At 40.9% G+C, this 16,240-nt stretch overlaps 1 long non-coding RNA gene across 1 annotated transcript in view; it reads right to left on the bottom strand.

Annotated features, from left to right (window-relative positions):
- LOC138855391 (uncharacterized) overlaps positions 1-16,240 on the bottom strand; it is a 287,956-nt gene that overhangs the window by 149,864 nt on the left and 121,852 nt on the right. The window contains exon 2 of the long non-coding RNA XR_011394631.1: positions 5,526-6,882. This is a non-coding gene — a long non-coding RNA (uncharacterized lncRNA). The remainder of the gene's footprint in view (positions 1-5,525; positions 6,883-16,240) is intronic.

Here is a 16,240-nt window from a genome sequence, read left to right as displayed (position 1 = left end):
ACTGTACTTTCACTACATTCACTGTACCTTCCCTACATTCACTATCTTCCCTACATTCACTGTACTTTCACTACATTCACTGTACCTTCCCTACATTCACTATCTTCCCTACATTCACTGTACTTTCACTACATTCACTGTACCTTCCCTACATTCACTATCTTCCCTACATTCACTGTACTTTCACTACATTCACTGTACCTTCCCTACATTCACTATCTTCCCTACATTCACTGTACTTTCACTACATTCACTGTACCTTCCCTACATTCACTATCTTCCCTACATTCACTGTACTTTCACTACATTCACTGTACCTTCCCTACATTCACTATCTTCCCTACATTCACTGTACTTTCACTACATTCACTGTACCTTCCCTACATTCACTATCTTCCCTACATTCACTGTACTTTCACTACATTCACTGTACCTTCCCTACATTCACTATCTTCCCTACATTCACTGTACTTTCACTACATTCACTGTACCTTTACTGCCAGTGTTTCAAACAACGGTACATAACACAGTATATACATGAAGATTTTGAGCTGATGATGAAGCAGGAGAATGTGTAGGTACCCAACAGTGACGACTGTGTCACTGTGTAGGTACCCAACAGTGACGACTGTGTCACTGTGTAGGTACCCAACAGTGACGACTGTGTCACTGTGTAGGTACCCAACAGTGGCGACTGTGTCATTGTGTAGGTACCCAACAGTGACGACTGTGTCATTGTGTAGGTACCCAACAGTGACGACTGTGTCATTGTGTAGGTACCCAACAGTGACGACTGTGTCACTGTGTAGGTACCCAACAGTGACGACTGTGTCATTGTGTAGGTACCCAACAGTGACGACTGTGTCACTGTGTAGGTACCCAACAGTGACGACTGTGTCATTGTGTAGGTACCCAACAGTGACGACTGTGTCATTGTGTAGGTACCCAACAGTGACGACTGTGTCACTGTGTAGGTACCCAACAGTGACGACTGTGTCATTGTGTAGGTACCCAACAGTGACGACTGTGTCACTGTGTAGGTACCCAACAGTGACGACTGTGTCATTGTGTAGGTACCCAACAGTGACGACTGTGTCATTGTGTAGGTACCCAACAGTGACGACTGTGTCACTGTGTAGGTACTCAACAGTGACGACTGTGTCATTGTGTAGGTACCCAACAGTGACGACTGTGTCATTGTGTAGGTACCCAACAGTGACGACTGTGTCACTGTGTAGGTACCCAACAGTGACGACTGTGTCATTGTGTAGGTACCCAACAGTGACGACTGTGTCATTGTGTAGGTACCCAACAGTGACGACTGTGTCATTGTGTAGGTACCCAACAGTGACGACTGTGTCATTGTGTAGGTACCCAACAGTGACGACTGTGTCACTGTGTAGGTACCCAACAGTGACGACTGTGTCACTGTGTAGGTACCCAACAGTGACGACTGTGTCATTGTGTAGGTACCCAACAGTGACGACTGTGTCACTGTGTAGGTACCCAACAGTGACGACTGTGTCACTGTGTAGGTACCCAACAGTGACGACTGTGTCATTGTGTAGGTACCCAACAGTGACGACTGTGTCATTGTGTAGGTACCCAACAGTGACGACTGTGTCATTGTGTAGGTACCCAACAGTGACGACTGTGTCATTGTGTAGGTACACAACAGTGACGACTGTGTCATTGTATCGTAAACTGTGTGATGATTTAGTTATCATTGTATTGTAAACTAACCCTGAGTTATCACTGTAAACTAACCCTGAGTAATCATTGTAAACTAACCCTGAGTAATTATTGTAAACTAACCCTGAGTAATTATTGTAAACTAACACTGAGTAATCACAGTAAACTAACCCTGAGTAATCACCGTAAACTAACACTGAGTAATCACTGTAAACTAACCCTGAGCAGTCACTGTAAACTAACCCTGAGCAGTCACCGTAAACTAACCCTGAGTAATCACCGTAAACTAACCCTGAGTAATCACCGTAAACTAACACTGAGTAATCACCGTAAACTAACCCTGAGTAATCACCGTAAACTAACACTGAGTAATCACTGTAAACTAACCCTGAGCAGTCACCGTAAACTAACCCTGAGCAGTCACTGTAAACTAACCCTGAGTAATCACTGTAAACTAACCCTGAGCAGTCACCGTAAACTAACCCTGAGTAATCACCGTAAACTAACGCTGAGTAATCACCGTAAACTAACACTGAGTAATCACCGTAAACTAACCCTGAGTAATCACCGTAAACTAACCCTGAGTAATCACCGTAAACTAACCCTGAGTAATCACCGTAAACTAACCCTGAATAATCACTGTAAACTAACACTGAGTAATCACTGTAAACTAACACTGAGTAATCACTGTAAACTAACCCTGAGTAATCACTGTAAACTAACACTGAGTAATCACTGTAAACTAACCCTGAGTAATCACTGTAAACTAACACTGAGTAATCACTGTAAACTAACACTGAGTAATCACTGTAAACTAACCCTGAGTAATCACTGTAAACTAACACTGAGTAATCACTGTAAACTAACCCTGAGTAATCACTGTAAACTAACACTGAGTAATCACTGTAAACTAACACTGAGTAATCACTGTAAACTAACACTGAGCAGTCACTGTAAACTAACACTGAGTAATCACTGTAAACTAACACTGAGTAATCACTGTAAACTAACACTGAGTAATCACTGTAAACTAACACTGAGTAATCACTGTAAACTAACACTGAGCAGTCACTGTAAACTAACACTGAGTAATCACTGTAAACTAACACTGAGTAATCACTGTAAACTAACACTGAGCAGTCACTGTAAACTAACACTGAGTAATCACTGTAAACTAACACTGAGTAATCACTGTAAACTAACACTGAGTAATCACTGTAAACTAACACTGAGCAGTCACTGTAAACTAACACTGAGTAATCACTGTAAACTAACCCTGAGCAGTCACTGTAAACTAACACTGAGTAATCACTGTAAACTAACACTGAGTAATCACTGTAAACTAACACTGAGTAATCACTGTAAACTAACACTGAGTAATCACTGTAAACTAACACTGAGTAATCACTGTAAACTAACACTGAGTAATCACTGTTAACTAACACTGAGTAATCACTGTAAACTAACACTGAGCAGTCACTGTAAACTAACACTGAGTAATCACTGTAAACTAACCCTGAGCAGTCACTGTAAACTAACACTGAGTAATCACTGTAAACTAACCCTGAGCAGTCACTGTAAACTAACACTGAGTAATCACTGTAAACTAACACTGAGCAGTCACTGTAAACTAACACTGAGTAATCACTGTAAACTAACACTGAGTAATCACTGTAAACTAACACTGAGCAGTCACTGTAAACTAACACTGAGTAATCACTGTAAACTAACACTGAGCAGTCACTGTAAACTAACACTGAGTAATCACTGTAAACTAACACTGAGCAGTCACTGTAAACTAACACTGAGTAATCACTGTAAACTAACACTGAGTAATCACTGTAAACTAACACTGAGTAATCACTGTAAACTAACACTGAGTAATCACTGTAAACTAACACTGAGTAATCACTGTAAACAGACTATCAACACATTTTATATTGAAATTTGTTGTAATATTTTAAATTAGCGGATGTAATGGAAGTTATTATTGTATTATTCCTGAGTTTACGTGAGTTTACGTGAGTTTACGTGAGTTTACGTGAGTTTACGTGGGTTTACGTGAGTTTACGTGAGTTTACGTGAGTTTACGTGAGTTTACGTGGGTTTACGTGAGTTTACGTGAGTTTACGTGAGTTTACGAGAGTTTACGTGAGTTTACGTGAGTTTACGTGGGTTTACGTGAGTTTACGTGAGTTTACGTGAGTTTACGTGAGTTTACGAGAGTTTACGTGAGTTTACGTGAGTTTACGTGGGTTTACGTGAGTTTACGTGAGTTTACGTGAGTTTACGTGGGTTTACGTGAGTTTACGTGAGTTTACGTGAGTTTACGTGAGTTTACGTGAGTTTACGTGAGTTTACGTGAGTTTACGTGGGTTTACGTGAGTTTACGTGAGTTTACGTGAGTTTACGTGAGTTTACGTGAGTTTACGTGAGTTTACGTGGGTTTACGTGAGTTTACGTGAGTTTACGTGAGTTTACGTGAGTTTACGTGAGTTTACGTGGGTTTACGTGAGTTTACGTGAGTTTACGTGAGTTTACGTGAGTTTACGTGAGTTTACGTGAGTTTACGTGAGTTTACGTGGGTTTACGTGAGTTTCCCAGCGAGTGATTTAATGTAAAAAATATATGACTTGTTTTAATTTAGTTAATATGCAGTCAAATTTATTTTCTGATGGGCACAGAGGAGTGTGTTAACCTTCACAGCGTCTACACTAGTGTAGACGCTTTGGTCTACACTAGTGTAGACGCTGGTCTACACTAGTGTAGACGCCTGGTCTTCACTAGTGTAGACGCTGGTCTACACTAGTGTAGACGCTGGTCTACACTAGTGTAGACGCCTGGTCTTCACTAGTGTAGACGCTGGTCTACACTAGTGTAGACGCTTTTATCTACACTAGTGTAGACGCCTGGTCTACACTAGTGTAGACGCCTGGTCTACACTAGTGTAGACGCCTGGTCTGCACTAGTGTAGACGCCTGGTCTACACTAGTGTAGACGCCTGGTCTACACTAGTGTAGACGCCTGGTCTACACTAGTGTAGACGCCTGGTCTACACTAGTTTAGACGCCTGGTCTACACTAGTGTAGACGCCTGGTCTACACTAGTGTAGACGCCTGGTCTGCACTAGTGTAGACGCTGGTCTACACTAGTGTAGACGCCTGGTCTTCACTAGTGTAGACGCCTGGTCTACACTAGTGTAGACGCTGGTCTACACTAGTGTAGACGCTGGTCTACACTAGTGTAGACGCTGGTCTACACTAGTGTAGACACAGTTCTCTCAAGAAGTGAAATGGAAACATTCTTAATTTTTTCCCGTTGCTTTATTCCACCCTTTATTCTCTCTCTCTTCATTCCTCCACCCATCCCCTTTTGACTTCTCATCCCCAGCATTCCTCCAACCTTCGTCTCTCCACCCGTTCTCCTTCCTCCAACCTTCGTCTCTCCACCCGTTCTCCTTCCTCCAACCTTCGTCTCTCCACCCGTTCTCCTTCCTCCTACCTTCGTCTCTCCACCCATTCTCCTTCCTCCAACCTTCGTCTCTCCACCCATTCTCCTTCCTCCAACCTTCGTCTCTCCACCCGTTCTCCTTCCTCCAACCTTCGTCTCTCCACCCATTCTCCTTCCTCCAACCTTCGTCTCTCCACCAGTTCTCCTTCCTCCAACCTTCGTCTCTCCACCCGTTCTCCTTCCTCCAACCTTCGTCTCTCCACCCGTTCTCCTTCCTCCAACCTCTCCATTCCTCATTTCTCTACTCTCCTTCAGTTTCTCTCTCCCACCATTTCTTCCCTCATAACATAACCAAATTCACTGCAAAAAACACTATTACTCACCTCCCATGACCAGTCTTAGAAGCAGAATGACCACCAGGAGTGCCAAACAGCCTGAAAGATCCATCATTCGTTGTTTTTTCCCCAACTGGGAATGATCCGTGGTATGATTCGTGAGAGCGTTCTGTCTCTCGTATAAACCGTGTGTGTCTGTGTTTACAAAAAAACCTTCAGAGGTTTAAATTGAACACGAAACTTGAGCTGTGTTTATTATGGGTTCAGTGTCAACACTGCTTCTAAAATTTCTTACAATTTACTTAACACGACAATAAATCGTTGTGTTTCTCGTGCACCTCACGCAATATATTAGTTTATTAGTTTATACAGTTTATTTCGTATCCCTTAGCTGTATATGTCTATATAAACTCCAAACACTGTTTATATTATTCTTAAATGATTTTATTTAGCGTGATTTTTTCATAAGATTTTTTTCCTTTCAAATCGACGAATGAACGAAATTTAAATCATCACAGATCACAGGGGAAGAATGTATATATATTAAGAAAAAGTTCACAGACTGCGATGGAACTTTGTTCTTGAGGAACTTTGTTCCCACACTACTCTGGAGTAATGACAAAATCCTTTAGAGGATTACTTTCCCCGTGAACAATTAAGTAAACTAACAGATTTAAAGACAAATCTGCTTAATCGTCATTTGAGGTGAAAAGATTTCATTTAATTCCTAGAGAGATTTAATTAATCTTCTCTGCAAGCACTACAGATTTAATTAGATAATTCTGAATGTTATTCATTCTCTAGAAAAGGAAGTCAATAATGTTTTTGCAATTGCACGTATGTTGCTCTCACTTTTTAAAGTTAGAACACATGCAAGATGATCAATGTTACTGAGGACTTGCTGTGGGAGACTCAGGTGTTTGTTACTTGCAGTGTCTTGGGTCACCTCGGCTGTACAATGTTACTGAGGACTTGCTGTGGGAGACTCAGGTGTTTGTTACTTGCAGTGTCTTGGGTCACCTCGGCTGTACAATGTTACTGAGGACTTGCTGTGGGAGACTCAGGTGTTTGTTACTTGCAGTGTCTGGGTCCACCTCGGCTGCACAATGTTACTGAGGACTTGCTGTGGGAGACTCAGGTGTTTGTTACTTGCAGTGTCTGGGTCCACCTCGGCTGTACAATGTTACTGAGGACTTGCTGTGGAGGGCTCAGGTATCTAGAGTCTTCAGTGTCTCGATCTAACTCGGCTTTACAGTGTTCCTAAGGACTCGATGTGGATGACTCGGGTATCTGGTACCTGCAGTGTCTGGGTCCAACTCGGCTGTACAATGTTCCTAAGGACTCGCTGTAGAAGACTCAGGTATCTGGCACCTGCAGTGTCTCGGTCTAACTCGGCTTTACACATCTGAAAGGAAGTGAGATTGCATTATCAAACTTTGAGACATAAAGACTTGCTGCATGTGAAAGAAAGTAATTTACAAGAAAATTGAAAGGCTCTCGCATGATAATTTCACAGGCATGAGCACCCTTGTGACTGTATATATTAAAAAATTAATAAAATGGCTATTTCTCGCCAAGGCAAAGTGACACTCCAAAAAAAATTAATCCACTATTACTCATTATTTAAGGAATTTTATGGTCAAACGGGACATCAAAATAAAAAAAAATCATCCTTCCAAGTGAAATATTCCATCTATTCTAGAATTGAACATATGCATTTTTACATCTGCTGAAGAGGGTCCCAGAAGGGGATCGAAATACGTATATCAATTAATCTTACGAGTTTCTGTCTCCGTGTAGGTTATTATTGAGCACTGACAAGTGTACATTATACTTTAGTTACCAATTTTCACAGATATTTCCTTGCTCATACTCCAACAGCGCAACAAATCTCAAAAAAAAATCTTGTCTCCACTTTCTCCGATCAGGCTTGATGATACAAGCTTGCTAAATGCTTAGGTACCTAACTCTCAGCACCTACAAAGCCTTTTAAATATTTCTGGGACGTCCAGTACACCTGTCCATCCCAAATTTGTAAATCTCGAACCTCTCCTGGTCCGTTTAAATGGCCAAATTACTTCTGAAAACCCTTTAATGTTAATGGTGCCACTGGGGGGGAGGGTAGAACTTAGGGGGCTAAAGCCCCCTTTAAGTGTATTTTTTTCATTTAATAAATTTATCACCGGCTTATATTGACCAACGACCACGAAAACTATCACGAAAACGACCACGAAAACTACCACGAAAACTACCACGAAAACTACCACGAAAACTACCACGAAAACTACCACGAAAACGACCACGAAAACTATCACGAAAACGACCACGAAAACTACCACGAAAACTACCACGAAAACTACCACGAAAACTACCACGAAAACTACCACGAAAACGACCACGAAAGCGACCACGAAAACTACCACGAAAACGACCACGAAAGCGACCACGAAAACTACCACGAAAACGACCACGAAAGCGACCACGAAAACTACCACGAAAACGCGATTATTCATACGAAAAAAAAATTTTTTAGTATCTCAAGAAGTTTCAAATCCTTCCTCCTGGATCGAAATCCTGGGATAAACCCCTCTCAGTGAAACCCTGGCTTAGGAAACCCAGATTAGAATCCTGGCTAAAGATCCCCAGATTAAAATCCTGGCTAAAGATCCCCAGATTAAAATCCTGGCTTAAAACACCCAGATTAAAATCCTGGCTTGAGACACCCAGATTAAAATCCTGGCTTAAGACACCCAGATTAAAATCATGGCTTAAGACACCCAGATTAAAACCCTGGATTAAGACCCCCAGATTAAAACCCTGGATTAAGACTCCCAGATTAAAACCCTGCATTAAGACCCCCAGATTAAAACCCTGCATTAAGACCCCCAGATTAAAACCCTGCATTAAGACCCCCAGATTAAAACCCTGCATTAAGACCCCCAGATTAAAACCCTGCATTAAGACCCCCAGATTAAAACCCTGCATTAAGACCCCCAGATTAAAACCCTGGATTAAGACCCCCAGATTAAAACCCTGGATTAAGACCCCCAGATTAAAATCTTGGCTTAAGACTCCCAGATTTAAATCTTATTTGCTCCACTGCCATCTTACTTTTTGTTAGAAAAAAAGACACAAGTGCAACTAATGTGACACTGGGGCAACGTTTCGCTCTCCAGGAGCTTTGCTGGAGAGCGAAACATCGTCAGCATTTCACATTAGTTGCACTTGTATCGTTTTATCTAATTGTCGGTAATTCTGTAACCCTTATATACTGCACTGTTCTTAAACTAAACATCTCCAGCCTCCACCTCCACCTCCTTCGCCTCTTTCTCTTATGCCTCTTCCTAGTTTTCCTCTTCCTCCTCCTTTATAGACTCACACACATACACACACACACGCCTCGGGGCCAGGACTTGACCCCTGCAACCACAATCAGGTAAGTGTACTCACGCGCACACACTAACACATTTGTGTATGGCGTGTTTATATATGTATACACAATGTATACACACCATATATATATATATATATATATATATATATATATATATATATATATATATATATATATATATATATATATATATATAATAAATAAATATATATATATATATATATATATATATATATATATATATATATATATATATATATATATATATATATATATAAAGAATAGAGAAATCCCAAACGCTTTCGTGACTACTCACATTATCAAGGAACAATAAAATTAATGAATCAAAGGAAGGAATATAAAGGGTCTAGCCCACACCTCACTATCACATCCCACAACAAAGCAACACCTGACGCGCGACTCATAAGAAAGAGAACACTGCAGCAGGCCCGCTGGCCCAACTAGACAGGCCCTTCACACAACCCACAAACTATTCTACCCAAGAATTAAGAATTTTAAAATTTATTATTTGTCCTATGTATTATTAAATTCTTCCCAAATTCTATTAATTATAAAAGGGTCTAATTTATATAAACCAAAAGAAATATTCATATTATTGTCAAAACTGCTTTTTATGAAACAAGATTCAATTATATTCCTGTCGACCATGGACTTGCTTGATACTACTTTCTCAACTTTTTGAAAATCAATTGGATGGTTAAAATCTCTTACATGAATAAATAGAGCATTGGAATCTTGTCCAGTTCTAATGCTATATTTATGTTGTTTTAATCTTAGTTCGAGATTTTTACCAGTTTGACCGTAATAAACTTTATCGCAAATTTTACAAGGAATCTTATAGACACATCCATCAGCATTTTGGGGGGAATTCTTAATCAAAAGTTTTTTTACTGTATCAAGATTTTTGAATACAACTTTAATATTAAAAGTCTTAAGAAGAGAAGGCATATCAACCAAGTTTTTATGGTATATATATATATATATATATATATATATATATATATATATATATATATATATATATATATATATAATATATATATATATATATATATATATATATATATATATATATATATATATATATATACCATATATATATATATATATATATATATATACCATATATATATAGGTAGTAGGTTGGTGGACAGCAGCCGCCCAGGGAGGTGCTACCGTCCTGCCAGATGACTGTGAAACAGAAACCTGTAACTGTTTTGCATGATGGTGGGATTGCTGGTTTCTTTTTCTGTCTCATAAACACGCTAAGATAACAGGGATATCTTGTACTCCTACTTACACTTTGGTCACACTTCACAGACACGCACATGCATATATATATATACATACATCTAGGTTTTTCTCCTTTTTCTAAATAGCTCTTGTTCTTTTTTATTTCTTCTATTGTCCATGGGGAAGTGGAAAAGAATCTTTCCTCCGTAAGCCATGCGTGTCGTATGAGGCGACTAAAATGCCGGGAGCAATGGGCTAGTAACCCCTTCTCCTGTATACAATTACTAAAAAAGAGAAGAAGAAAAACTTTATAAAACTGGGTTGCTTAAATGTGCGTGGATGTAGTGCGGATGACAAGAAACAGATGATTGCTGATGTTATGAATGAAAAGAAGTTGGATGTCCTGGCCCTAAGCGAAACAAAGCTGAAGGGGGTAGGAGAGTTTCAGTGGGGGGAAATAAATGGGATTAAATCTGGAGTATCTGAGAGAGTTAGAGCAAAGGAAGGGGTAGCAGCAATGTTAAATGATCAGTTATGGAAGGAGAAAAGAGAATATGAATGTGTAAATTCAAGAATTATGTGGATTAAAGTAAAGGTTGGATGCGAGAAGTGGGTCATAATAAGCGTGTATGCACCTGGAGAAGAGAGGAATGCAGAGGAGAGAGAGAGATTTTGGGAGATGTTAAGTGAATGTATAGGAGCCTTTGAACCAAGTGAGAGAGTAATTGTGGCAGGGGACTTGAATGCTAAAGTAGGAGAAACTTTTAGAGAGGGTGTGGTAGGTAAGTTTGGGGTGCCAGGTGTAAATGATAATGGGAGCCCTTTGATTGAACTTTGTATAGAAAGGGGTTTAGTTATAGGTAATACATATTTTAAGAAAAAGAGGATAAATAAGTATACACGATATGATGTAGGGCGAAATGACAGTAGTTTGTTGGATTATGTATTGGTAGATAAAAGACTGTTGAGTAGACTTCAGGATGTACATGTTTACAGAGGGGCCACAGATATATCAGATCACTTTCTAGTTGTAGCTACACTGAGAGTAAAAGGTAGATGGGATACAAGGAGAATAGAAGCATCAGGGAAGAGAGAGGTGAAGGTTTATAAACTAAAAGAGGAGGCAGTTAGGGTAAGATATAAACAGCTATTGGAGGATAGATGGGCTAATGAGAGCATAGGCAATGGGGTCGAAGAGGTATGGGGTAGGTTTAAAAATGTAGTGTTAGAGTGTTCAGCAGAAGTTTGTGGTTACAGGAAAGTGGGTGCGGGAGGGAAGAGGAGCGATTGGTGGAATGATGATGTAAAGAGAGTAGTAAGGGAGAAAAAGTTAGCATATGAGAAGTTTTTACAAAGTAGAAGTGATGCAAGGAGGGAAGAGTATATGGAGAAAAAGAGAGAAGTAAAGAGAGTGGTGAAGCAATGTAAAAAGAGAGCAAATGAGAGAGTGGGTGAGATGTTATCAACAAATTTTGTTGAAAATAAGAAAAAGTTTTGGAGTGAGATTAACAAGTTAAGAAAGCCTAGAGAACAAATGGATTTGTCAGTTAAAAATAGGAGAGGAGAGTTATTAAATGGAGAGTTAGAGGTATTGGGAAGATGGAGGGAATATTTTGAGGAATTGTTAAATGTTGATGAAGATAGGGAAGCTGTGATTTCGTGTATAGGGCAAGGAGGAATAACATCTTGTAGGAGTGAGGAAGAGCCAGTTGTGAGTGTGGGGGAAGTTCGTGAGGCAGTAGGTAAAATGAAAGGGGGTAAGGCAGCCGGGATTGATGGGATAAAGATAGAAATGTTAAAAGCAGGTGGGGATATAGTTTTGGAGTGGTTGGTGCAATTATTTAATAAATGTATGGAAGAGGGTAAGGTACCTAGGGATTGGCAGAGAGCATGCATAGTTCCTTTGTATAAAGGCAAAGGGGATAAAAGAGAGTGCAAAAATTATAGGGGGATAAGTCTGTTGAGTGTACCTGGTAAAGTGTATGGTAGAGTTATAATTGAAAGAATTAAGAGTAAGACGGAGAATAGGATAGCAGATGAACAAGGAGGCTTTAGGAAAGGTAGGGGGTGTGTGGACCAGGTGTTTACAGTGAAACATATAAGTGAACAGTATTTAGATAAGGCTAAAGAGGTCTTTGTGGCATTTATGGATTTGGAAAAGGCGTATGACAGGGTGGATAGGGGGGCAATGTGGCAGATGTTGCAAGTGTATGGTGTAGGAGGTAGGTTACTGAAAGCAGTGAAGAGTTTTTACGAGGATAGTGAGGCTCAAGTTAGAGTATGTAGGAAAGAGGGAAATTTTTTCCCAGTAAAAGTAGGCCTTAGACAAGGATGTGTGATGTCACCGTGGTTGTTTAATATATTTATAGATGGGGTTGTAAGAGAAGTAAATGCGAGGGTCTTGGCAAGAGGCGTGGAGTTAAAAGATAAAGAATCACACACAAAGTGGGAGTTGTCACAGCTGCTCTTTGCTGATGACACTGTGCTCTTGGGAGATTCTGAAGAGAAGTTGCAGAGATTGGTGGATGAATTTGGTAGGGTGTGCAAAAGAAGAAAATTAAAGGTGAATACAGGAAAGAGTAAGGTTATGAGGATAACAAAAAGATTAGGTGATGAAAGATTGAATATCAGATTGGAGGGAGAGAGTATGGAGGAGGTGAACGTATTCAGATATTTGGGAGTGGACGTGTCAGCGGATGGGTCTATGAAAGATGAGGTGAATCATAGAATTGATGAGGGAAAAAGAGTGAGTGGTGCACTTAGGAGTCTGTGGAGACAAAGAACTTTGTCCTTGGAGGCAAAGAGGGGAATGTATGAGAGTATAGTTTTACCAACGCTCTTATATGGGTGTGAAGCGTGGGTGATGAATGTTGCAGCGAGAAGAAGGCTGGAGGCAGTGGAGATGTCATGTCTGAGGGCAATGTGTGGTGTGAATATAATGCAGAGAATTCGTAGTTTGGAAGTTAGGAGGAGGTGCGGGATTACCAAAACTGTTGTCCAGAGGGCTGAGGAAGGGTTGTTGAGGTGGTTCGGACATGTAGAGAGAATGGAGCGAAACAGAATGACTTCAAGAGTGTATCAGTCTGTAGTGGAAGGAAGGCGGGGTAGGGGTCGGCCTAGGAAGGGTTGGAGGGAGGGGGTAAAGGAGGTTTTGTGTGCGAGGGGCTTGGACTTCCAGCAGGCATGCGTGAGCGTGTTTGATAGGAGTGAATGGAGACAAATGGTTTTTAATACTTGACGTGCTGTTGGAGTGTGAGCAAAGTAACATTTATGAAGGGATTCAGGGAAACCGGCAGGCCGGACTTGAGTCCTGGAGATGGGAAGTACAGTGCCTGCACTCTGAAGGAGGGGTGTTAATGTTGCAGTTTAAAAACTGTAGTGTAAAGCACCCTTCTGGCAAGACAGTGATGGAGTGAATGATGGTGAAAGTTTTTCTTTTTCGGGCCACCCTGCCTTGGTGGGAATCGGCCGGTGTGATAATAAAAAATAAATATATATATATATATATATATATATATATATATATATATATATATATATATATATATATATATATATATATATCGGTAGTAGGTTGGTAGACAGCAACCACCCAGTGAGGTACTACCATCCTGTGGTAGTAGATTGGTAGACAACAACCACCCAGTGATGTACTACAATCCTGTGGTAGTAGATTGGTAGACAACAACCACCCAGGGAGGTACTACCATCCTGTGGTAGTAGGTTGATAGACAGCAACCACCCAGGGAGGTACTACCGTCCTGTGGTAGTAGGTTGGTAGACAGCAACCACCCAGGGAGGTACTACCGTCCTGTGGTAGTAGGTTGGTAGACAACAACCACCCAGGGAGGTACTACCGTCCTGTGGTAGTAGGTTGGTAGACAGCAACCACCCAGGGAGGTACTACCGTCCTGTAGCAGTAGGTTGGTAGACAACAACCACCCAGGGAGGTACTACCATCCTGTGGTAGTAGGTTGGTAGACAACAACCACCCAGGGAGGTACTAGCGTCCTGTGGTAGTAGGTTGGTAGACAGCAACCACCCAGAGAGTTACTACCGTCCTGTGGTAGTAGACTGGTAGACAGCAGCCACCCAGGGGGGTGCTACCGTTCTGTGGTAGTAGGTTCTTAGACAGCAACCACCCAGGGAGGTACTACCGTCCTGTGGTAGTAGGTTGGTAGACAACAACCACCCAGGGAGGTACTACCGTCCTGTGGTAGTAGGTTGGTAGACAACAACCACCCAGGGAGGTACTACCGTCCTGTGGTAGTAGGTTGGTAGACAACAACCACCCAGGGAGGTACTACCGTCCTGTGGTAGTAGGTTGGTAGACAACCACCCATGGAGGTACTACCATCCTGTGGTAGTAGGTTGGTACACAGCAGCCACCCAGGGAGGTACTACCGTCCTGTGGTAGTAGGTTGGTAGACAACCTCCCAGGGAGGTACTACCATCCTGTGGTAGTAGGTTGGTAGACCACAACCACCCAGGGAGGTACTACCGTCCTGTGGTAGTAGGTTGGTAGACAACCACCCAGGGAGGTACTAACATCCTGTGGCAGTAGGATGGTAGGCAACAACCACCCAGGGAGGTACTACCGTCCTGTGGTAGTAGGTTGGTAGACAACAACCACCCAGGGAGGTACTACCGTCCTGTGGTAGTAGGTTGGTAGACAGCAACCACCCAGGGAGGTACTACCGTCCTGTGGTAGTAGGTTGGTAGACAACCACCCAGGGAGGTACTACCGTCCTGTGGTAGTAGGTTGGTAGACAACCACCCAGGGAGGTACTACCGTCCTGTGGTAGTAGGTTGGTAGACAACCACCCAGGGAGGTACTACCGTCCTGCCAAGTGAGTGTAAAACGAGAACCTGTAATTGTTTTACATGATGGTAGGATTGCTGGTGTCTTTTTTCTGTCTCATAAACATGCAAGATTTCAGGTACGTCTTGCTACTTCTACTTACACTTAGGTCACACTACACATACATGTACAAGCATATATATACACACCCTTCTGGGTTTTCTTCTATTTTCTTTCTAGTTCTTTTTCTTGTTTATTTCCTCTTACCTCCATGGGGAAGTGGAACAGAATTCTTCCTCCGTAAGCCATGCGTGTTGTAAGAGGCGACTAAAATGCCGGGAGCAAGGGGCTAGTAACCCCTTCTACTGTATATATTATTACATGTAAAAGGAGAAACTTCTGTTTTTTCTTTTGGGCCACCCCGCCTCGGTGGGATACAGCCGGTGTGTTGAAATAAATAAATAAATATATATATATAATATATGTATATATATATATATATATATATATATATATATATATATATATATATATATATATATATATATATATATATATATATATATACACACAGAGAGAAAGAGAGAGGGGTGAGAGCCACACGCTGGCACAAACAGTTCCTATATTTCAACGCACTTTACGCTATACAATTTACAAACATATTCTATTTGTACGTAGTTATTTACCAACATGTTTCAGAATATAACATTCAACAGTTTGTTTGAACACACTTTTATCCAATCACACATGAGTGACAAAACAGTTAACAGTCCTTCCTGTTGTGTTTATGGAACAACGGGTAAAAAACAGAGAGGACTGAGCAAATATGAGATGAAAATGGAAAATTCACGAGAAGGGGAACATATGTAGTAAAAAAAACAAATTGAAAACACGAAACCAAAATAAAATTACGGCTTTTTTAAATATGATCTCTCTGCCTGTGGTGTCCAGCTTTCAGGACTGTTTTTTGAAGCAGTTTGAGACAGAGCCTACAAGGGGAAATAATCTGCTGGACTTGGTTCTGGCAAACAAGGAATCCCTTGTTAATAATTTACAAATTACAGAGGAACTTGGCACAAGCGACAACAGTAGGAATAACTCAGTAATTGTCCCAGATTTTTGCTTAGCAGATTACAATGGGCTTAGAGAAGAGCTATCATCTGTGGACTGGGGTAACGAAGAGAGCTATCAGTATGACAGCTTTCTTAACACAATACATGCTGAAAGTTAAGACACATGTGCAACATCTGGGTATCTTTATTGTAGACGTTTCGCCATCTAGTGGCTTTATCAATACAGATTCTAGGACATAAT

The sequence above is a fragment of the Cherax quadricarinatus genome, chromosome 92, assembly GCF_038502225.1.
Source record: "Cherax quadricarinatus isolate ZL_2023a chromosome 92, ASM3850222v1, whole genome shotgun sequence".
Classification (NCBI taxonomy): Eukaryota; Metazoa; Arthropoda; class Malacostraca; order Decapoda; family Parastacidae; genus Cherax; species Cherax quadricarinatus.
This window is presented reverse-complemented; position numbering and strand designations above follow the sequence as displayed.